Here is a 22903-nt window from a genome sequence, read left to right on the forward strand (position 1 = left end):
TCTTTCTCCCCCCCCCCCCCTTGACTAATTGCTTTCCTCCCTGGTTACGTAATTAGTAGCTCTGTTTTCAATCAATTGCTTATTTTACAATGTTGACTTTTATTGTGGGGAGGAGGATTCCTAGTTCCCAGTCTTCTAGTATTTGGTGCTACCAAGAGGAAGTGGACTTGACTCTGGCTCGTCGCCTCAGCTCCTCTCCTGTGTAGGATCTGAGTACACACCTCTCTGGTATTTTTCAAAATCCAATCAGGTCACATTTCACAGAGGGCAGATGGCTTGGTGTCAGGCGGCAGCCCCCTTCCTCCTCCCTGCCTCAGGTAGCCTCCGGGTCCCTATCTGTGACACTAAAGCTAGGTTTAATTGGCTTGATTATGTGCAGGTCTCTGTGGCCCCGGGGCCTTTATGGAGGCTGGGCTGGCAGGCTTTCTCCAGCCACTGCAGTTATGTGGGCAGGGGTATGTGGGCAGGGGTGGGGTGGAAGTGGGGGTCATGTCAGGATCTTGCAAGCCTTGCTTCTTCACCTGAAACAGGCAAGAGATCCTAACTTGAGATGGAGAGGCCAGAGTGACGGGGCTCTGTTCTCAGAGATAGGGTGCTCACACCTTTGGGGAAGACTTTGAGTGGGAACTGGGGTCTCCTGGGGTCTGACCAGCCTGTAGTTTGTGAATTACTGTAAGCCCCCACAGTACAGTACCCAAGTACTCCACCCTGCCTGTGGCCCCTTCTCTGCCATGGAAAAGGTGACCATGGAAACCGAGGGACAAACATCTTACCTGTATCGTACTTACAGCTTCCTAACTTTCTTTCTCCCTCCTTCCTTCCTTCCTTTTCTCTTTTCTCCTTTTTTTTCATACTTTCTGTACAAGGTTAGGCTTTTTGTTGTTGTTGTTAAACTATTTTTTAACCTGTTCTCAAGCTTCCCTTCTGTGGTTCCTACCTGACTCAGTGCAAGTGTTTTGTTGTGTCTGGTACCTATGCTCTTACACTTCAGTGTGACCAGACTAGAAGGTGGGTGCCTTTGTATCCACCCTCCTTCCCAGGGTGACAGCAAGGCATACAGAGATGGTGACATGATTCTGTTTCTATTAAAGGGAAATGTCAAGAGACCTCAGGGTCCCGTAGTCTCAGTATGTCTGTGTAGGCTGGGGAGAGGAGGCAGTGACGGGTGGCTTGGCTGGCTGAGCAGTTTGGTGTAGGAGAATTTCTGCCTCATGAGTTTGAGAGCCCTCCAGCTCAGATCTGTGCTGTGTAGGAGGGCACTATCAAACACAGGAGATGGAGGCTTCCCCTACAGTCTCCCCACGTTTTGGATGCCTTTGGAGTTGCACACTCTCCCTGCCCACTGTGGGGAATCTCTGGAAAGGGCCAGCCACTGAGTGGCTCGAGTATAGTTACTGAAACTAGACACCAACAGATGGCTAGGTGTGGTCAGTAGGGCCAGAGGAGACTAAGTTCATGACCCAGTGCCGAAGACTGGCGCAGGGAACAAACCACCACTTGCCACTGATGGCTCTTGCATTTCTATTCCGGGGAGGGAAGCTATGAGGACAACCCCAGTTCCTGGTCTTTACCCCAGAGTTTCTAAATTAGAAGAGCCGGGAGGAAGCTGGAGCCTTTGGGTGTCGAATGCATCCTCGGGTAATTCCATGCATGCTACTGCGGCGAGAATGGGCTTAGTCTGGAGACCTGCACTGAGACCTGCTCGCTCTCAGGGCCAGCCTGGCATGCCTGGAGGACTGGGGCTCTGCGTTGTTTCTGGTGAATACAGCTCTTCAGAGGCCCGTGGCAGTTCTTAGTGACTGTATAGCAGGGTGTTCTATTATTTTGGCCTCTCACAAAGCCAGTCAGGCTATATAAATTTGCTAATGATGTTCTTCCAAAAAATAATTTTTCTCTAGCAAAAATGTAGCCGAAGGGAAGGGTGTGGAAAGAAAAGACCAGAAGATAGCCTAGGAAGACCAGACCTTTAGCTGTGGCCCTTTTGCTCAATTGTAACTTTGCGTAAACTGAGGCAGTTCCTAGAGGTACCTAAGGATTATTAAAAGGTGAGCCAGCTTGCAAGATCCTTGAGGCTCTGGTTTATTTGAATTACTGGTGAGCGTCTGGCCATTCCAGGACTCTCAGAATGTGAGGACCAGGATGCAGGGTGGGAATCTGGTATGACTATCAAACTTTACCTGCTGGACTTGGGAATCCCCAGGGCTTTGGGCTCTGCCAGATTGGTAAGAGATGGCCTTGGCACATCCTTCTGAGAGGACCGACGCTGAGTTTGGGAGAAAACACACATGGGGACACTCTAGCAGATGGGATGCTGTACTCGGTGGTGGGTGAGAGGAGCTGGGTGTTGGAACAGCTCTGGGAAAGACTCGGGCTCTGCTGTCGGGGCTGAAAGCAGCCACTTCCTCAGTTAGGTGTAGTTAAGAGTGATGCATGGAGCACTCACAAGTTTCTCAGGGGAGTCCCCCACCCACAAAGGCTCTAAATTTGCTCGGAGATAATGGATGTAGCTCTGGACACAGGAACCCTGATGAGAGACAAGGTGGGTGGAGAGGCATCAAGGGTTTGTGCGTTTCTGGTCCCCAGTGAGCACAGTATGGTGCATGTAGTTTCTAGGCTGTTTCTCACATCCTGGGGGAAATAAAGTTGTGTATCCATAGTGTGTGTGGGGGGGGGCGGTGTTAACAGTGAGTATTAAAGATCCACAAGAATAGCAAGGCCACCAAAGCAGAGAGTAATATGGTCCCATGTGTGACCAGGTACCCATTCAGGCTCACCCCAGTTCTGAAGGGTCATGGGTAGTTTCTGCCCACTCTCAGTGCCCACTAGATTATGGAAGCCTTTCTTGAGATGCACTTAGCATTAGGAACAGACTTCTTATAGTACCTAGATGGACTAGCCTCCATTGATAACTAGTCATCCGGCATGGGACCCATAGGAACTGGCTTTGTCCATGCCAAAGTTCCCCAGGCCAGCTAATTCAGGCCCTGTAGCAGAAGCTGGAATTCAAGAAACTTCTCAGCTTTGGCCACTAGCCCAATGGAACTAGGTGGGAAAGACTCAAGTCCCAGTCTAGCTGTGCCCCTTCCAGTGTGACCTTGGGAAGGGTGTCCACTTCCTCCTTCTGTATGCTTGGCCTACTTCATCTGTAAGGCCTGGCTACCCCAAGTAATTTCTGTACCCACTTGACTGGGTACGCCATATTGTAGCTGCCTAGACCGTTAGGTTTGGGTCCTGCATCCCGCTGAGAAGAGGCAGGCTGGTGGGGATAGGGTAGTCAGCTGCCTCTACTTTGTTGGTAGAACTAAAGGAAGCCAGTTTCTCCTTCCACCCATGTCAGCCACTGGTGCGTCACTCAGTTCCTGTTTCTCTTTGCCCACCCAGGAAGGCGCTGCAGATGAAATCCTGGGCCAGATGGCGGATACTGTGAGCCTGGTCAGAAAATGCTGGCTCACAGGACACAAAACGGGAAGCTGGTTTTCCCAAGAGATTCATTGGGGGCCTGGGGTGTTGGTGCTGTTCCTCCTAACTGTGTAGGTGTCACACAGCCAGGTTCTTTAGCTTCCAGAAACTTCCCCACTGCCACTGCCAGTAGGGGCCTTTGCAGGAAAGTAAAGGGCCTATGGTGTCACAGTTGCCCGCATCAAGAGCCTTGAGCCTCAGAGGAGCTCTGCTGTTAGTGACCTGCAGCCCAGAGAGCATCCTTAGAATTCCAGTCAGACCTCAATGGACGGGCAATCTGTCCTTCGCAGGACTTCCTAACTTCATTCAGCAGCAGCAGACATGTTGGGAAACACACAATACACCAGTCCGAGCAACTTTCCACATTTCCTACTTCTCACATCCTTTGGGCACTGTGCGTTGTGAAGGAATCACAAGAGTGGGGAAGGATGGATCCATTCCAAAAATCATACACTCCCTCCACTGATACTGCAGAAAACGAGTCATTAACAAAAGGCCCCAAGGAAGTGCAGGATCTGCTGGAGCTCAGGGTGAACCCAGGGTGGTGTCTTAAACAGGCTGCCTGCTGGAGGAGACAGGGGGATGTCCCAGGAAGCTCAGTGGTACTGCCTTCTCAGCTATCAGCCTTGTTCAGAATCACAGCTGGAAAGAGTGGTCAGCTTAGATTTGACCTTCCTCCCATGGGAGTATTGTTTCCAACCATCTCTTGGAAAAATTGCTCCATTCTGTTGGCGTGTGTGTGCATGTGTGTGTGTGTGTGTGTGTGTAGCAGATCTGAGTGCAGAGCTGGCTTTGTGGGCCTTCAGCATACCCTTTGGGGGCGTGGCACCATCTGCATCTCTGTATCTACTCTGCCTTTGGAAATACCCTTTCACTTGTTTGGGAGCGCTGAGAATGTGATCTGCAGGCAGGGTGCATCTTGGGAGGCTGACCACAGGGGCCTCAAGCAACAATGCAGTTATTAATAGAACCATGGTCTTTCTGGAACTTTTGTCAGCTTTGGACTGTCCTTGCAACCTCTGCTTGGTTGTGTGTGTGTGTGTGTGTGTGTGTGTGTGTGTGTGGCGGGGGCTTGTCTCACTTTTTCCTTCTCTTCTATGGAGGCTACTTGGCACAAGTTCAAGTGAGCCCATAGCTGTGATCTTCAGAGTCTCAGAGAATTGACTGGGGGCTCTGCACCTCCACGAACTGGAATTTCCAGTGACCTTGCTTGGGGTTGCTCTGGGTCCTAGGGGGTGGGAGCTTAAGGCATCATCTAGGGTATCTTCTAAGTCCTTTGTGAGTCTCCAGAACAATCAACAAGAGCACACAGAAGTAGAGCCTCAAAGCTCACTGGGCATCCAACCCCATGGGGAAGTCACAACAGGGTGGCCCCAAACAAGACAGTGAGATTCTGGGAACATTTGTCGCTCTGATCTCCCCTGAATGGCTTTAAAAGGTTGTCACACCTCACCGCCACCCTTAGATTTCAGGTCTCACTACGTGAATAGATGTGTTATTGATTTGACCCCCCTGCTCACAGCGGCGTTTATGATCTGCCTCCCTTTTCGGTTTCCATGTACTAGAGTGACTGTCTCAGTGCGGTTGGCAGTGACCTATGTTTTTCTTGCATATTTTTGTTTCAGAATAACTGGGAGCTGAAACAGGAAGCCCCATGACACAGTTGATCGAAAATGACACAGACACAGAAAAATCAGGACGTGCCCCCAGCACCTCTACCTGCTGCCTGCTGATTGCAGCGAGAAGGCAGGTGAAGGGTTTTCCCTGGGAATGGACTCTGGCTACGGAGGACTCTGGTGAGCCTCCCTGCTCTCTGGTGATGAGCCTGCAGTATTTTGGTGATAGTCTTCTTCGGTTGGTTTCTCACTTACCGGGCCCTCTCTCATGTCTTGATTTTTTTTCTTCATTAAAAGCAAAACCAAAGAAAATGGAATAGTCTGTTGATTAGCTATACGGAAACACTAATTAAGCTTGAACTTAAGGTAACTTTCTTCAAGGCTACACGTCAAGGTTGTCATAACCACATAGATCACCATGGCATTTGAAAAGTGTGTTAAGCATGAATCTCAGTACTCGGTCATGATGGCCCTACTTTTTATTCCATTCTAGAAGATCTCTCTTGGAGCCACTGTCGGCAGGCTGACAGTTGAGAGCTTTGGGCTCTGTCCATGTCTGTCCATGTTCATTTTGGTCACAACTGAGAACTGGCCTAGAGTGTCACAATGGGAAATTCCCACTTTCTCTGCTCCCCCCACCTCCACGTACAACATTGATTTGCAGAGTCAGCCCATAATAATTTTCTTATGGGGCCTACTGTGTACCATGTTCTGGAGTCAAGATGGGATAGCCTCCCTGGCATGTATAGCCTACTTACAAGTAGGCTTGGCTCAAGAAGTGAAGCACTGTAAATCATGGATGTTTCATCCAGATGTCCTGATTTTCCAAATCTGTCCCTCAAATCCTGTGACTGGCACTTGAATGTCCTCTGAAATGGTTAAATGGCCAGCCATTCCTGCTCCAGAGTCCTCTTCTCATTTCCAGTGGTAAACTGAACATATTCACCATCCTGGGAATGTAGCCAAAGAGGCCATTTGTAGTCACCTCCAAGAGTCTATTAGTTTTCACTTGTAAGCTTAGCAGAAATCCAAGAATAACTCAGTGGCTGTGCTCACTGCTTTATACTCTCAATATCAGCTTGCTAATTGGTCATGGGCTCATCACAGAGGCCCAGGGGCCCCATCCAGTTCTCACCCAAATGCTAAGACTCTAGGAAGTCTCCCTGAACACCAAGTCCTGAGAGACACCTTGACCCCTTCCATTTCATCTCTCTTATTTTCTGCATAGGGTTGACCTACTATTAGAAGTGACCATCGCTGTTTATTGTCTGTGCATCTTACTGTCCTTCCTAGTTTTTTCTTGATAGAGGCAGATGTGCTGTCTTACCCCCAAATCTGTCCACAGCATCTGGCTCTCACTACAGCAGACATGTGTTGTTTCTCAGCAATAGGCATATCTACATTCTAACGACATGGTGAGGCTTAAGCCTCCGTCTCTGCAGCTGGTTGCTGGAGCAGTAGGATGTGGATCCAGCCCATCCTCCAGCTCCCTGCTTAGCAGGAGAGGTGGGACACAAGCCTTCCCCTATCTTCATACCCAGATGCTTATTAGAACCAATCTTGCTTACCTATCCTCAAGTACAAGTTTGTTTGATTATATTCCTGGAAAGTCAAAAACCATTGAGTTGTGGAAGAGACAAGTCTTCAGTGGGGTGTCTCCAGCAGCAGCTATCCTCAGCAGAATGTCCTGAGACTCTGTCTCCTGTGCTAGGTTCATTGGTCTGGGCTCTACCAGAGAAGGAAGCAATGTGGAGGGGGTCACCCATGGAGTGGAGACAAAGCCCCCAGGAGATGACAAGGGGCTTAGACCCAAACATAGGTGTGTGTATGTGCCCTGCAGAGGTTCACACAGTCCTCTCTGGGCATACCCCTACCCAGGCACAGGGGCTTCCACTAGCAGGCATGTCTCCCCCAGATAGCCTTTCTTTTCCTATGTTCTCAAACAGAACACAGCCCGCCCTCTGTTCACTACCCACCTCTACTCAGTAGGGTATTTATGACCTCAACAACAACAGCAGCAAAGTGGAAGTCACAGGCTTTGGAAAGACCAGAGATAATCTAAACAGTATTCATGGGTTAATTCACTCATAAGGATAATAAGAAAAAAAGGCAAAAGAGAATTAACCATATAATTTTAGATGCTTTTAGGACAAAATTCTGACCCTGACCAGAGAGTGAAATTAATCACAAATTATATATAAAAACAACAAAAACAACCCTCAATTTCCAGGACTCACCTGGATTCAAAGCACCAGAATTTGGAAGTAGGAAACATGAGGAACAAACACTGATATTCTAAAATTCTCCACAGGCATTTTTAAATTTTTATTTTATTTTCTTTATGTAAGTTTTTTGCCACATGGGTGCCTGACATCCAATGAAGTCAGAAGAAGATGTTGGATGTCCTGGGACTGGAGTTACAGATCATTGAGACTCACCATGTGGGTGCTGGGAATTGAACCTGGGTCCTCTAGAAGAGCAACAAGTGCTCTTTTTTTTCTTGGTTTTTTTTTTTTTTTTTTTGGTTTGTTTTGTTTTTTAAGACAGGGTTTCTCTGTGTAACAGTCCTAGAACTCACTCTGTAGACCAGGCTGGCCTCAAACTCACTGAGATCCACCTGCCTCTGTCTCCCATGTGCTGGGATTAAAGGCGTGCGCCACCACTGCCCAGCACAAGTGCTCTTAACCACTGAGCAACACAAGCCTGTTTAATACTAAGCCAAGACTGAGCACCTTTGCTCTACCTTGTTGGTTACTGTATCCTTCAGCCGATATGGCCATTGACATTTAATATAACTGAAGATATGTATATGTATGTATTTTATATTATAAATTATAATATAAACATTATAATATTTTTATTTAAGTTATATACATTTAATGTAATTGCTAACACAAGACTAAGCAACACTGATCTAGGACCACCTCCTCTGTTACTCTATCTTTCAGCCGATATGGCCCTGGACATTTAATATAACTGAGGATCAGAGCCTTTAACTCCTTTCGACTTTAATTTGTCTAAGCAGAGCAGCTGCAGACCCACGGCTGCAGCTGTCATATTGAACAATTCAGAGGAGAATATATACATTCATACATATCATGGAAAGGCAATGTCCTGAGAAACACAGGCGCTAGCCTGGCACACAGGAGCAGCGAGCCCTTAACTGTAAGGGAAACTCTGGCTGACGCGGAAAGAATTTGGGCTAGCTCTGTCTACTGGTTAACTTTGCAAAGGCCTGCCCTCCTACCTCAAGCATATTCTGAGGCAGGGCCTGAGCAGCAGCAAAGGAAACATTCCCTGCACTAGATGATTGAAAAGAACTTAAAATACCCTGCAAATGCGCAAGGCCTGTCTTTGTAAGATTTCATTCAAGACAATGCTTTCACCTGCCTCTTTGGAGACTCAGCCACAGAGAGTGAGCCCTCTGAACCTACCTGTGTAATTAATGAATTCAAGAATTTTCGAAGTTTGGGAGACGAGAGGTATTCTCAGCTGTTGAAGTGGGCTTAGGTGGGGTTGCAGACACCACCCAGGTTCAATCCCTAGGCCCTGCATGGTGACACACAACTGTCTGTGACTCAGTGGATCCAACACCCTCTTCTGGCCTCTGCCAGCACTACACCCACCTTATGCATGTGTACACATGCAGACAAAACAGCTATACATAGAAAATTTACTTAATTTTTAAAGAAAGTAATGGGCAGAGGGAGCTGGCTGAGCCAGCCCTGCCAGCGAGGGGTTAGAGACGAAGAGAGAAGCCATGCTGAATCATTTTCCTCTTATCACTCAGCCGCTGTCAGATTTCTTTCTATTTTTTTTTAAAGTTGGAGGGAAAGCACCTTAGACAGAGAATAATACTATTTAGAATTTCAGAGCTTTCCCTTTTAAGCACTTTATCATCTTGGGTTTAGCTTGCTCTCACACTGAGGCTCTCAGATCCGCCGGGGAGGGATTCAGGCTGTCACCCAAGCGTCCCTAAAAGAAGTTCCGTCTTTAAGGAAAGAATTCAAAGGTGGAGGTTGGTTTTTCACATCCTTGGACACACTCGAATGCTTAGTGTCACAGCTGGGAGAAAATGTTGAGAGAATTTTTCTTTTTAAACCCCTACATAGGTTGTGTTTTTACCCAGCCTGCCCACGGCGTGTTGAGTTCCACGTGGTCTTTTCGCTCTCGGCCCTTGAATCAGTACGTGTGTCTTCCTCAGAGATTCATGTGGCTGGCAGTCTTGGTAAATATGCCTTCTGTGTCTCCTTACGAGCTATTTTAGAAAGCAATAGGTGTTATAAAAACACCGGCAAGAGCCACACTGGGCTCTGTGAAGGTCACATCTCTCAAGGGCCTCATCCCTATTGCCCGACCACAGGTCAATGCTGCCACCACTCAACCTCCTGGTGGGTGGAATGATGGTCATTCCAGGCTACTTGACTGTGGAAGGAAACACCTATGAATCCAGGATCTTCTGAGTGGCCTGGTCAATAGGTCAGCAGGGCTGCCATGAGGTCGTGGGTTGGTTTTCTCTGGGGAAGTCTGGTCTGGCCAATCGTGAATGCTAGTCTCAAGGTCATCTAGCCCATCTTGAACCAGGCACAGATAGGATAGAAGGAGAGGCTTTCAAATGCTTTACTGAAAGTAAGACACACTTTCTGGGGCATTCCCCTAATCGCCTGTTCTGGTGAAGCACGTCAAAACAGGAAATGAGGTTAGCATGGAATGACTTTCTCTCAGAGAACTTCTGTTGCCTCCTCAAGACCACCAGATTCTTCCCAAAAGCTTGTGGTCCAGTTTCACTCCTTCCCCGGGCTTTCCTAGAAGTGGGAGAGGGTCTGGTTTTCTGCAGGCTTTTCGAATAGGTGTCTTTGGGAAACACCTGTTCCCATTCTTTCGACTCCTGCCTCTCCCTCCCAGATCAGCCCCTCTGAAACATTTGCAGGTTGGCGGGAAGCTAGATCTGCATATATGCCAACCACAGCAAGACTGTGGTTAAGCCGAGGGCCCTGCACACCTCTGAGGAGAGAGGGTTCACATGTGGCATGGGCTCTAGGCAGCTCCTGCCAAAGCGGGGCTCTTTGATCCCATGTTTTCACAAAGATGCCAGGAAGAGAAAGCAAACCCAGGGGTGGGGGTGGACTGAAAACTTCCATGGGAACAATTTCTTTTCCTCCCCTGGCCCATAGGGGACTTTCAAGGCAGAAGGAGCTCGCTCGGCTGGCTCCTTTCAGAGGAAGCCCATTGAGTTCTTTGATGAAGTTGTCGAGATGTGATGAAGGTCTCACAGTCTTGGCAGGGTCTCTTGGTTATCTTTGCTGAGGCCTCTGACAAAGGGCTCTGGTTGAACTTTCTAGAACCACACACCTTTTCCTAATACTAAAGTACTTTTGAGGTCAGTTTGCCTTTATGCAGTTGAGGGAAAGTGTGGCCTTGACTCACAATGACTAAGACAGACTGTAGTCTCCAAATCCTAGACTTGATTTACCTCTTGGCATCCACCCGCCCACCTTCTGGGTTCTCACTTCTGTAATCAAGGGCAGGTTTCATTTTATACTTGACTTAGCAGGATCTGAGAAGCCAGCCTGATCTCAAGGCTGGGAAGGATCTCGATGGCCATTCTTCTTGAGGCCCCGTGTGTCAGTGCTGAGTGTCTGTATAGACAGGTTTGTAAATGGTCGCCTCTCTAAGAACCATCCTGGCTACCCAGGCTGAGGCTCTGGTTTGCTCTCTTCTAGGGGCTTCCAACATTAGTTCAGAGTCTCTTCACAGGCGCTGGAGGCAGGGTTATCTTCATTTAGGTTAAGGAAACCGAATTTTCCCAAGAATAAGTCTACCTTCTGTCACACAGCTGACTCATGGTGGTGTGCCCGGGCTTGAAATCCAAAGTGTCTGGGCTCAGGGTATCTGCCTGCCATGCAGCCTTTCCCAAGGCCTCTGCATGGTCAATGACATCAAGGCAAAACTGCAAGTTCAGTGACCTGTGCAGTTCTGGGTTCGGTTTGCTGTAGCTCTCTGAGTCAAAATGGTAGAGGCCCCAGCTCTGACCACTGGCACCAGAATCAACCACTTCCACCAGCTCCCAGGGGACTTCAAAAGGGCAAAGGCCACATCTGCTCTTGGCTGTCAGTGCTGAGTCAGTCAGTGATTCCACAGCGTTCTAGACTGAATGGTGGCGTGGCCAGACAGACAGAGAAGCTCCTGGGCCTCATACGAGCCTCTCCCTCCCAGCTGGTTAGGGTGGGAAAAACATTGAGAATCGGTGATAACACAGAGACACGCATGGATGATAAACTATGAAAAGACTCCCACGCAAGTCACTGCTGGCCTTTGAGGAGGGCAAACAAGAGAAAGGAAAAAACAAACCATCCAAAATGGCTGCTGGTCTACAACCATCCCTCTATACCAACCACTATCCTGCCATTTTGGACTTCTAGGCCTTTCTAGATATCCTCAGTCCCCAACTTGCTCAGGATAGTTTGTTCATGCCTATTAAAAATTAATATTCCTAGCTGGGCGGTGGTGGCACACGCTTTTAATCCCGGCACTTGGGAGGCAGGGGCAGGCAGATCTCTATGGGTTCAAGGCCAGCCTGGTCTACAAGAGCTAGTTCTAGGACAGGCTCCAAAGCTACAGAGAAACCCTGTCTCAAAAAACCAACCAAGCAAAAAGTAATATTCCTCCAGTTAGTCACTGTCTAGTCATTCATGCTCAGAGGAGGTCCTGGTCTGAGCAGGACTGACCTGCGGTAGAAAGCTTTCCTTAGGCACAGGCTCTCTCAAGTCTGGTTCCTTTGCAAACGGTAGCCACTTAACACCACAGTGTCCTTTTAAAAGGGAGCAGAGCCGACCTCGAGGGGTAAGGATGGGGAAATGAGTGTGGGTACCTAAGTGTGTGTATGATGTGTGTGTTAGGGGGGATATACAGTCATATGAGTATTGTGCTTGTGTACATGTGACACAGGCTGTGATGTATATGATGATGCGGATTGCATGTTTGATGCTGAGTGTGTATGGGATAGATGTCTATGGTGCATATGTGGGTATGTCTGTCTAATAAATGTCTGCAGCATGTGCGTACTTGGGTATGTTTGTGCACCCATGCCTGTGTGGGTAGGTCCGAGGGTAGATGTAAGTGTAGACATCTTTGGCACACACACACACATATGTGAGTGTGTGCCTAGATGTGTGATACATGTATAATGTGGGTATAGGTATGTAATGTTCATGTGTGTGGTATTCTGCACTGGGTGTAAATGGGTATGACTTTTGTGGTACATGGTGTCTGTAGACGTGTGCAGTAGCATGTGCACGTGTGATGGGTGTGTATGGTAGCCATGTGCATGTGTTATGGCGGTGTATAGTAGCCATGTACATGTGTGTGTAATAGTTGTGTATAGTAGCTGTGTGCCTGTGTGTGTGAGAGTTATGTATAGGTAGCTGTGTGCATGTGTGTGTGTGATAGTTGGGTATGGTAGCTGTGTGCCTGTGTGTGATGGTTGTGTTTGGTAGCCGTATGCATGGGTGATGATTGTGTATAGAAGCCCTTGTGCATGTATGATGGCTGTATATAGTAACCATGTGCCTGTGTGTGTGATAGTTGTGTATGGTTGCTGTGTGCATGTATATGTGATAGTTGTATATGGTAGCTGTGTGCATGTGTATGCGATGGCTGTGTAAAGTAGTCATGTACATGTGTGTGTGTGTGATAGTTGTGTATGGTAACCGTGTACATGTGTGTGTGATAGCTGTGTATAGTAGTTGTGTGCATGTGTGATGGACGTGTGCAGTAATGCAGCCGGATCCTTGCTTTGCAAACCCACAAACTAGAGAAGATATTGCCTAACAACCACATCAGCATAGGAAACTCTCTGTCCTAATGCGTTAGCTCTGAGCAAAATACCTGGCATAAAGGCAAAGGCTCACCATGCTGACCCCCATACACATTATTTGCTTTCACTCACCAAACTGTTTGTTTGGAAAAATGAATACAGTAGAAAATATAGACATGTTCATCAGAAAGATATTCTCCTGGAGTCATAAGGACCTTAGCTATGATGTACGGACATTACAAGAAAGAAGAAAAGAGGATCACATTCTCAGAAGAAAAAGAGAAATAGTGGGGGAACAAGAAGATGCGCTGACTTGTGACCATCCTGCTTCCCCCAGCCTGTGTCAGACAAGGCCAGCTCCTGCTCTCAGAACCATTTGCCTTAATGTAAATATTTTGAAGTCTTTCTTTTCCTGAACCTTTAACCTTGCTGGTAAATAGAGCACATACAGTAAATGAATTGTTTTCTGAGAACTAACTTTTGAGGAAATAGGAAGGGTGAAAAAGATTTTTTAAGAATGAGCTAAGTGTCAGTCTCTTGCATGATTGACAACCTTTGCATTCTTTTTCAACTCTGCTTCAGAAAGCTCTGGGTCACCAAAACCAAAAAAGCTTAATTTTAACTTATGGAAATCAGAATGATTAAAATGTGTAAATATACTTGTTCAAATAGAGCAAAGTCTATAGGCAAAAGGTGAGGACATATTACCTGGAGACAGTCTCTGATGAAACAGCACAGAACTATACAAACAAAATTTAAAAAGAATCTAAGCTTTTGTTTTGTTCTTTCTTCAAAAAGTAAGTAGGAAGAAATGAGCAATGTTGCGTCTGGTTGCACACAACAGTAGCTCAAAGCTTCACTCCCCATTGGCTCTGGTCTACTGTCACCGTCTGGCTTCAATCCTATCCTAAATTCTGAGATTATGACAGAAGAAAAGAGCAGACTGTAAGGCCCATTTTCAGTCTCAAAGTCATCAGCCTTCTCTCTCCAGGCAGGAGGCTGAAGGAGATTGCTGTGTCAAGCCATCCTGTAAGACTGTTTTGTGAGAACAGCAGGGTCCACCCCAAAACTAGATTACCCCACTAGCTTCCCCCAGGAAGGCTTTCTTTACGTCTTCCACACAATTTAACTGTTCCTTGAGTATACTGTTTCTTGACTTTCAAGATACAGGGAGGTGTTGTCAAAACACAAGATCCCTAATGTGCTTTGGAACTGGTGGGGAAAGGGGCGCTTTGTAACCTCAGTCTTGGTAAAGTCGCAGATGAGAATGAATCCAAAGCCCCCCACCCCCCAAGACCAACCAGAGCCTCTGGGCCTTACTCTCTCCTCATCCCACAATGCACTTACTTGCCCATTCATCTAATTCTGGCAAGGTCAGTTTCTCAAAGACTGTTCCTGTTGGAAGGTAAACTGAGGGCATCGTGACTACATCCTTCAAGTCTTTGATGGAGGCAGAAGAGAAAAAGGAAGCAGAAAAGACGAAATGAGTCACTCCACCTTGTTTAAAGATGGATTGAACTAAACCACAATGTGTTAAAAACAGGCAGGTTGCCAGAAGTCTGAGCTACGCTCATCTTCATCCCTCTCCGTTTTTCCTTTCAGGACAGGCAGAAGACTCAGCTCCATTCCAAGTCTGTGTGTGGCATTTTTATCTGATTGACCTCCTCCTCTAAATCCTATCTTATCTCTGCTTGTAAATTCTCGGCATCCTTGGTCCTGCTCTCCAGGTCCAGGAGCACAAAAGCGGGCAAGTCTGCCCTGCAGGAAAACTAGCTACTGTGAGGTCTCTGGGCCTCTGCAGGTCACTTAGAGAACAGGTCTGGGAGGACTCTGGCTTTGCCAGCAAACTATTCTGTGCCCCCCAACAACCAGGCTCCCCATATAAAGGGGGTGAGAACTGCTGTAAGTGATGGAATCTTTGGTTTTCTTACTCGTGGCCTTTCTTGTTGACATAGAATATCAGTCAGTGCAAAATTTCTGGACACTGCTAAGCTTGAGAAAGCCTTTGTAAGCCTGTGTTCATAAAATGCTTTTGTAATGGCTTGCAGGGGATGGGTTTGTTTAACAAGAAGGCTCAAAATGTTAGGTTAATTTGAAACAGCTGGATGGTTATCTCCACTACCCTAGGCCCAAGGCAACCAGAAGGCAAGGTAGGAGTGGGATCCTGTAGGGGCGGATGTCTGTAGGGAGAGAAGATCTGGACTGACTATAGGCTCCCACACTTCCAAGCCTCATGTCCAAGCATAGTTGCAGGAAAGCTCCTTGTGAGGTGTCTTAAAGGAATCTTATCCAGAAAGGACGTCAGCCTGAAACCTGTGTACTTGGGAGATGTTTACGTGGACTGACAGGTGAGGCTGTTGTGGGAAAAGCTTGAAAAATGGGACCCCTTGTTTTTCTGAAGTCACAGCAATCACTGCTCAGAATTGAAACCACAAAGGACCCGAAAGCAAAACAAGGGGAACCGGAGGCTTTTCTGAAGAATTCCCTGTGCCCCTCGTGGCGTGTGGCAAGGTGACCCATGTTCCGGGTTCACCTTTAGGCTGTGTGCAGGTGGCCCATTTTCGAGCTGCCCAGGCCAAGCAAGGGTTGCAGCCAGAGCTGACTCTGATAAGGAAACCACTCCCAGGCAACTCCCACCGGTGGGTGTCAGCTGCCCGCTTTCCCCCTTCAGCTGGGCTCAGAACAGGGAAGATCAAATCCAGTGTGCGCTCCGCACACTGAAAATCGGGAACTTGATCACTCTGGGCTGACGAAGTGTTTTGAAAAAAGAGAAGAGAGGTGTTCTTTCCCTGAAAGTTCCCATCCACTGTTGAGTAAACACCATAAATCTACGGTGGGAGACAGGCTGCCTGCGCTCAGGTTACCTCCGGCTACAAGTTTAGCTTCAAGTTTTAATTCCCTGAACATGAGCAACGTTGTATTCCAGCACAGGTCTGATTGATTAATGAGGCAAGTTCGCCAACTTTGGGGTCAAAGAGCAGCTTCCCACCCCTTTCCCTTCTTTTCCTCCTGTGGCCCAGGAACCATTTCGGCAAATCCCCTCCATTCCCCCCCCCCTTATTAAATATGGGCAACTGGCTGCAGTAAAAGGCAGATAAACCCGTTTGTCTCTGGGCGGAGATGATGGCTGACAGAAAGAGGACTGATCCAGTCTACCCTGGGGAATCCAAAATGTCTCCTTATTAGCTCCAGTGGGAGTCATGTACACCTTGGCATTTGTCTGGGGGTCTCAGAGGGTCTGTGGGAGACATCCCGGACCCCACTGACATTGGTTTATGCACAGAGCACTGGCGGGGTCCTGTTTGCAGGTAAAGTGACCAATGTTGCACCTTTGAAACTGGCAGAAGGTCACATTCTTGAGATGACCCAAATTGGTACCTGAGAAAAAGGGAGATTATCTTATTTCAAATGATACCTGTACTCCAAATATGATGGCAGGTGCCTAGGATAATTCTGGTGTGGGGGCTGGTGAGCTGGCTGAGCATTTAACACATGCTAGGCACCCTCACTAGAGCCGCGGCGGTGCTCCTGGGAATGGTTTTGGGGGCTCTGGAAGGGCCCCAAATGCTGAGTTCCTCATATGTGACTTCATTTGCTGGCAAGAGCGGCCCTGTGAGGTGGGTGGCGTTTTCTCCATGTTCTCCTGTGAGCGAGCTGAGGCCTATGGGATGACGGAAGGAGCTCTACCGGCGAACCTCTGTTGTCAACATCAGCTGAAACCCCCGTGAGGGGCACCCCTGGGAGGATTTTCTTACCAGATTATTTGAGGCAGGAAGACCCACCCCAAATCTGGGCCTCTGGTTGGGCGGGCCATATAAAAAGACATGGAAAAAGAAAACTTTGATCTTTGCCTCTCTGGCCTCATACCCTCTGGCAAGACCATCTATCCTGCTTCTACGACATTTCTTCACCAACATTGGAACCGATTTCTTTCTTTGGGATTCCAGTACAGACTGAAGCCAGTGTCTCTCCAGGACTCCACATCGAGTCCGTGAGCTATCCAGCCTCCTGGACTGAACAGACACATGATTCTGAGCCTTTCCAGTGTGAAAAGGCCATTGCTGGACTACCTGCACGGCATCTTGTAAGCAAGCTAACAAATCCCATACAGACTCTCGGCTTTGGAGAACCCTGACTTCGAGTTCAACATTAGTAATAAATAAGTGCATGTTCACTGCCTGCTACTAGTTCTTGTGCGCGCGCGTGCGCGCACACACACACAACACACGCCCCACCCCTTGTCTGCACTTGTATTAACACTGGATGCACCTTCAGTAGAACCTGAATTGGTCCAAACTGTAGAGATTCAGAATATAAACTCCCCATGTTGTCAAGGCATTCCAGAACCAAACTTTCAAGGGAGCTTTGATTTTTCACAGTGGCCAGCTGGTAATGTCCTTAGTCATGTAGGCCCTTCTGTCTGTCACAGCCGCTCTACTGTGCCATGTAGCATAACAGCAGCCAGCGGTGATGCACAGAGAACCACTGTGTTCTGATAAGATGTTATTAAATAATAATCGGGTAACCTAGTCATTTGGGGCAATGGGCAATAGTTTGAGACCCCATCGTTTTCATCTCAAGACATCATTCAAAGTAATACCACAGCCCTAGCATTTTAGACATAGGGTCTGTCCAACCTATCAGAAGTGAAACTGGGATGGGGGTAGGGGGAGAGTGTCCTTGCAGGCAGGCAGAAGTATGAGGACACTTACCACTTACCCTCCAGGTAGCCCAGGCCCAGCAGTCTAGGAGAACCATGATGTGAGAGCCTGGTTCCGGTGCCTTATGTACCTAGCCTGCTTCCTAAACCTGCCTCTACGGGGCCCATGTAGCAAAGACATCCAGCCACCTCTCACGACAGTGAGCAGACCTGATAACAGGCAGGCAAGGGTCAGAAGGGTCAGTTCACAGTGCCACCCTGACTCACTTTACCATCCAACCTCTCTGATCCTCATTTCCCCTTTGGCATATGGGGGAGAAGATTGATCCTTGCCCCATGGAGATATAGGGGAAAAGAGAAGGACCTGGGGGCTAGCCCCCAGGGAAGGGGCCTCCATGCTGAGGTGCCAGGAAAAGCTTTTGCCATTTGTCCATGCCTGGGAACCAATGTCAGATCCTAGGGGAGCTTGGCAAGCTACGTAAAAGGGACCTTGACTCCCTTCGTGGTAAGCAGCCTAGCGCGCTGGTTCAGATTCTGGTGCTTGAAGACCGCGTTCAGGTTCAATCACATCCCGCATGCCGGGTGCGGCCCTCGGCTCTCCTGTGTTGCTCACACACACACACAGCTTTCTCAAAAGGCCCAAACTCCTTACTACTTAGGGATGGGGAAACTGAGGCACTGAACTGAAGCAATGCCACAATAAGTGGAGGAAAGTAAGACCTGGTGGTAGGATTAGAACCTGGCAGGTGAATGCCTGAGTTTTCCCGCCTAACCACTGGTAGCCAGGACACAGCACATGCTAGGTCTTGGCGGGTCTGCGACTTGGCTGGACAGGGAGGCCCTCTGAGTGTGGAGGAAACTGAGGCAAGGCCAAGCCTTCCTCTTTCTCTGGGATATGCCTGTGCCTCCTGTACCAGCTGCTCTGAGAATGACAGAGTCGAGCCATTGGTCCCCCTTAGACCCCCAATTCCCCAAAGCCCTTGGATGTTTAAAGGCGGATGGAAGGAGAACCTGGGGTTGCACTGTGCACAGGTCAGCAGAGGAGGAGGCTCCAACACTGGCTAGAGGTGGACACTGTGTCCTTGTTCCCATCGTCATGCCCTTGAAATGAGAAGGCGAGTTGCTAGAAAAGCAAATGGGCCCCCAGCCCCTGGAACAGTGCTTCTGGGTCCTGATGGAAGCTCCATCTGCCTGCTTCCCAGGCCTGGGAACTGGGACTCTGTGAGTAGAGCTGTGCCCCCCACTGGGAAGTGAGAGCCTATCTCAGTTCCTCATTTGAGGCACACCCAAATTCCCAAGGCAGTTAAAAGCCTCAAGTTGCTCAACTGTGTCAGGGAAAGTCTGGGCTGTCGCTTCTGGCATAGTGGCTGGACCCAGGCTTTGGGGAGCAGAGTCTGGGTTGTCTGGCCTCGGAGGTGTTAGGCACACACTGCCTGTGTCCCACAGTGCACACGGGGGAAGGCGCTGTGATTCTGATGGCCAAGGGACAGCACTCTCCGTTTGTCATTGGCGCCTTCGGGAACTAAATCTGAAGGCCGGTTTTGACTGCCTTCGGGAACTAAATCTGAAGGCCGGTTTTGACTGTTGTAACCAAGCAAGCTGAAGGAAGCCAAGGACAACCCCCACCCCCTTTATTCCGGGACTTTTTTTTTCTCGGTTAAGAGAAGCCATTTCAGTAAACAAGGGCTGTATGACCAAATGTACCTCACCCCTCCCTCCCCCACACCACACCCTGTCATTCAGGCTGGGATGAAATGAGCCAGCAAGAAACGTTTCAAGTCTACCTAGGTTTATTTCAGCATCTTTTGAGCGACATCTGCTTGGGACACCTGTGGCCCAAGACCTGTCTACCAGTTCTACCCGCTCCCCCCCCCCCCCCCCCCCCCATACACATCCTGTGACTTAAATGCTTCAGTGGCCTGTGGCCCTCCAGCCACTCAGGAGCCTTTAGCGATTCCTACTCAGGATCTGAAAGTTGCTGAGAGTCAGTGCTTCTTTACAGGAGCTCACTCTAGATAGGTAGGTGCCCGGCAGCCCAGATTGTTACGATAATTGGCCTGGTCCTGTTCCCAGCATGCACTGCAGCCAGCATGGCAGGTACTCCTTCCCTTTGGCCTTATAGGCTAGTAACCCCGCAGATTCCCAAGTGGTACAGGCTGAGAGTCGGCACATTGGAGCAGATGCGGATGACTCCAGGGGCCGGGGTGGGGCTGGGGTCTGGCCCAGGGGATTTTAGGGTTCCAGGCTGGGGGATTTGGAGGCTGTTTCCCAGCAGGAGGCTGTCCGAACTCCTCCCGGGATTTCCCCACGGCCTAACGCACTTGGTTCCTCTAGCGTTAGTTCTTTTTCCTGCTGAGTACCCTTCTTTCCCTTGCTGCGCGCGCGCACATCTCGGAAGATTCCAGTGGCACAAGTGTTTGCTGTTAGAGTTCAGGAGGCTGAAACGACTTTACTAGCAAAAGTCAAGGTGCCTGGGGTGCCAGAGGGTAACTCTTGTTCCCTCCTCTTTGGGTTTTCCAGGCTGCCAGCAGTCCTTGGGGACCCTTCCTCCGTCTCAGAGAATGGCTGCGCTAGTCACCTCCGCCTTGCCTCCTCTGGCCTCTTGTCTCCATTTCATGAGCACCTGGATGATAACGAAATTGTGTTTCGGGACCAGAGACGGCAAGGTGATCTCTTCAGCTCCAAGTCCTTTGCTACATAGAGTAATAACTCTGGGTTCTGGGAAAACCTCGTATAGTGAATTCCAGGCCAGCCTGGGCTAAGAGCAGAAAATCTGCCTCAAGTAGAATAATACAACCAAACAAAATTTAGTAAATTCACAGATAACTCAAGTATTTCAAAGACTTTTAAACTGTGGACCCCTTTGGGAAGTGTCCTGACATCGTTGGATAAAGAAAACAAACAAACAAAAAAAGCCAAGATACATGGTGTGGTTAAAATTATTTTTTGTGTTTTGATTTTTGCTTTGTCTGAAAGAGGGTCTCCTGCCTCTCCATCCATGTGCTGAGATTACAGGTGTGAACGTACCATCCAGTCCAGCTGAGAAAGTGGGTTTTAGTTATGTCAATATTGCTGTGTTTACATGTTAATTTGTACAACATATATCATGTTATATGCTATATTATAATATACAATATATTATGTGCTATATAATATATAATAATAAGATGTTACTATAACAATATGACCAAGACAACTCATTAAAATGAAAGGTTCCTTGGGGAATCACAGTTCCAGAGGGATAGGAGTCCGTCCCTGCCATGGTGAGGAAGCCTGGCAGCAGGCAGGCATGACATTAAGACAGCTTTGAGCTCACATCTTAAACCACAAGCAGGAAGCAGAGAGCAAGCTGGGAATGGTGCACCGCTCTGAAATCTCGAAACCTACCCCCAGTGGCATATGTCCGCCTGCAAGGTCACACCCTCCTGAGCCTCCTCAAAGGATCCCATCAACAGGGACCAAGTATTCAAATACCAGAGACTATGGGGAGCATTTGGCATTCAAACCACCACAGTATGGTTGACACCTAGTAAGATATATAGAGTTTGGGCAGCTGACTGTGTATCATCTATGTGTTTCTCTGTATGCGGTGTGTATGTCTGTGTGTGCCTTTACATGTGTGTCTGTGTGTGCCTTTACATGTGTGTCTGTGTATGTTTCTGTGTAGGTGTGCTTGTATGTGTGTATTTCTGTATATGTGTGTATGTCTGGGAGGGGGGCTGATAGCAAAGATAACACAATCCAGGAGAACTGGTTGGAGCAGAAGGAGTATGAACCATCATATCCAAGGTCCACCAGAAGCAGCTTGAGAGTTGAGGGTTGACAAAGACACGAGGCCTCCAACCAGCAGCTCTCGATCTTCCGCTAGGTGGGCAACCATCCTGGTGTACTCCGGGCTTAGGATCTCCTGGGATGAAGGACTTTTGGCACTAAAGTCAGATCAACCCTGGGGAAACCTTGATGTCTGTATCTCAGGCCTTCCCTCTAGAACTCTGTGGCTCTGAAGGGACACCACTCCCCCTTGTCTGGAGCCCGGATCACTGGGGTAGGTGCCCCCTTTTGGTTATTTTTGGTGTGTGTGTGTGTGTTTTGCGGGGAGGGGTGTGTGTGTGTGTGTGTGTGTGTGTTTCTCTTAGAATAGAGGCCAGAAGTTTTCCTGGATTTTGGACTGGGAGGTGGAAAGCAAACACTTAAAAACCTTTAGGGTTTAATGAGAACAGGATTTTATTTTAACAGTAAATTATAATATTTGACAAAATGCAGACACATTGCTGCTCAGAGCTGGAACTGAGTCAGCATGGAAAGTATTCTTTCTCTAGGGGACCCAGCACTGGAATAAGTGTGAATTACAGAGAGAATTCCCTCGATCTGGAGATGGCTCAGTGAAGACTGTGGTAGCATTGTCTCATCACCAGGGACACCTAGGTGAAGAGGCGAGCATCTGGAGGGAGAGTTCTCTGGGTGTCAACCTCTGGAGCCTCCATTGTGGTAGTTCATCTTCTTAGTTGAGCAGGGTTTAGAATCACCGTGAAACCACATCTCTGTGTGTACCCATGAGGGTGTTCACAGACAGAATGAACCAAGAAAGGAGGACTCACCCTGGATGTGGGTGACATCATCTCATGGGCTGAGGTCCCAGAGTTATTTACCAGATGATGAAGAAGATGATAGCTTTTATTAAGAATTTGTAGGAGATCTTTATATATGCTTAGTATAAATCCTTTATTGACTAAACAGATTTTGAATATTTTCACACCATCTATTATTTTGTTGATATGATCAGTTTATCACTTAAATTTTGTGATCAGTAAGCTGGGTGGTGGTGGTGCACACCCTTTAATCCCAACACTCGGGAGGCAGAGGCAGATGAATCTCTGTGAGTTTGAGGCCAGCCTGGTCTACATGAGCTAGATCAAGGACAGGCTCCAAAAGCTACAGAGAAACCCTGTCTCAAAAAACCAAACCAAACAAACAAATTGTGATTAGTGTTTTTTCATGTTCTAAGAGGTCTTTGCCTACCCCAAGACTTCCAAGACTTCCCAGGTCTTCTTCTGTTTGTTTTATAGCTTGGGACTTTTACTTCTAAGTTTGTGTTATTTAATTTTCTCTTGAAGATTTAAAAGTTTTACTATTATTTTAGGTTTTATTGTCTCATCAGCTCCAGAACTTCCTTTGATTCTTTAAAAATACATTGCTAAGAAAGTGGGGAATAGAGAGGATAATGGAACACATGTGAGAAGGAAGTAGATGGGAGACTGTGGGGGAGGGAGAGGAACCAGCTGGAGGTGGGGAAGCACTGGAGCAAACAGTGGGGGAGGGGGACAAGTGAGAACAAAGTATAATGCATATGAT

General features: G+C 48.0%; 1 long non-coding RNA gene across 2 annotated transcripts in view; it reads left to right on the forward strand.

The window, feature by feature from the left end:
* LOC126496746 (uncharacterized) overlaps positions 1-22903 on the forward strand; it is a 76456-nt gene that overhangs the window by 47456 nt on the left and 6097 nt on the right. The window contains exon 3 of one of the 2 annotated variants that reach the window (XR_007590417.1): positions 5085-5381. This is a non-coding gene — a long non-coding RNA (uncharacterized lncRNA). Of the gene's footprint in view, positions 1-5084; positions 5382-22903 lie in introns of those variants that run through there. The other variant, XR_007590418.1, reaches the window with a different exon arrangement.

Source organism: Alexandromys fortis, unplaced genomic scaffold, assembly GCF_014885135.2.
Source record: "Alexandromys fortis isolate MF-2015 unplaced genomic scaffold, M_Fortis_MF-2015_v1.1 scaffold_6, whole genome shotgun sequence".
In the NCBI taxonomy this organism is placed as follows: Eukaryota; Metazoa; Chordata; class Mammalia; order Rodentia; family Cricetidae; genus Alexandromys; species Alexandromys fortis.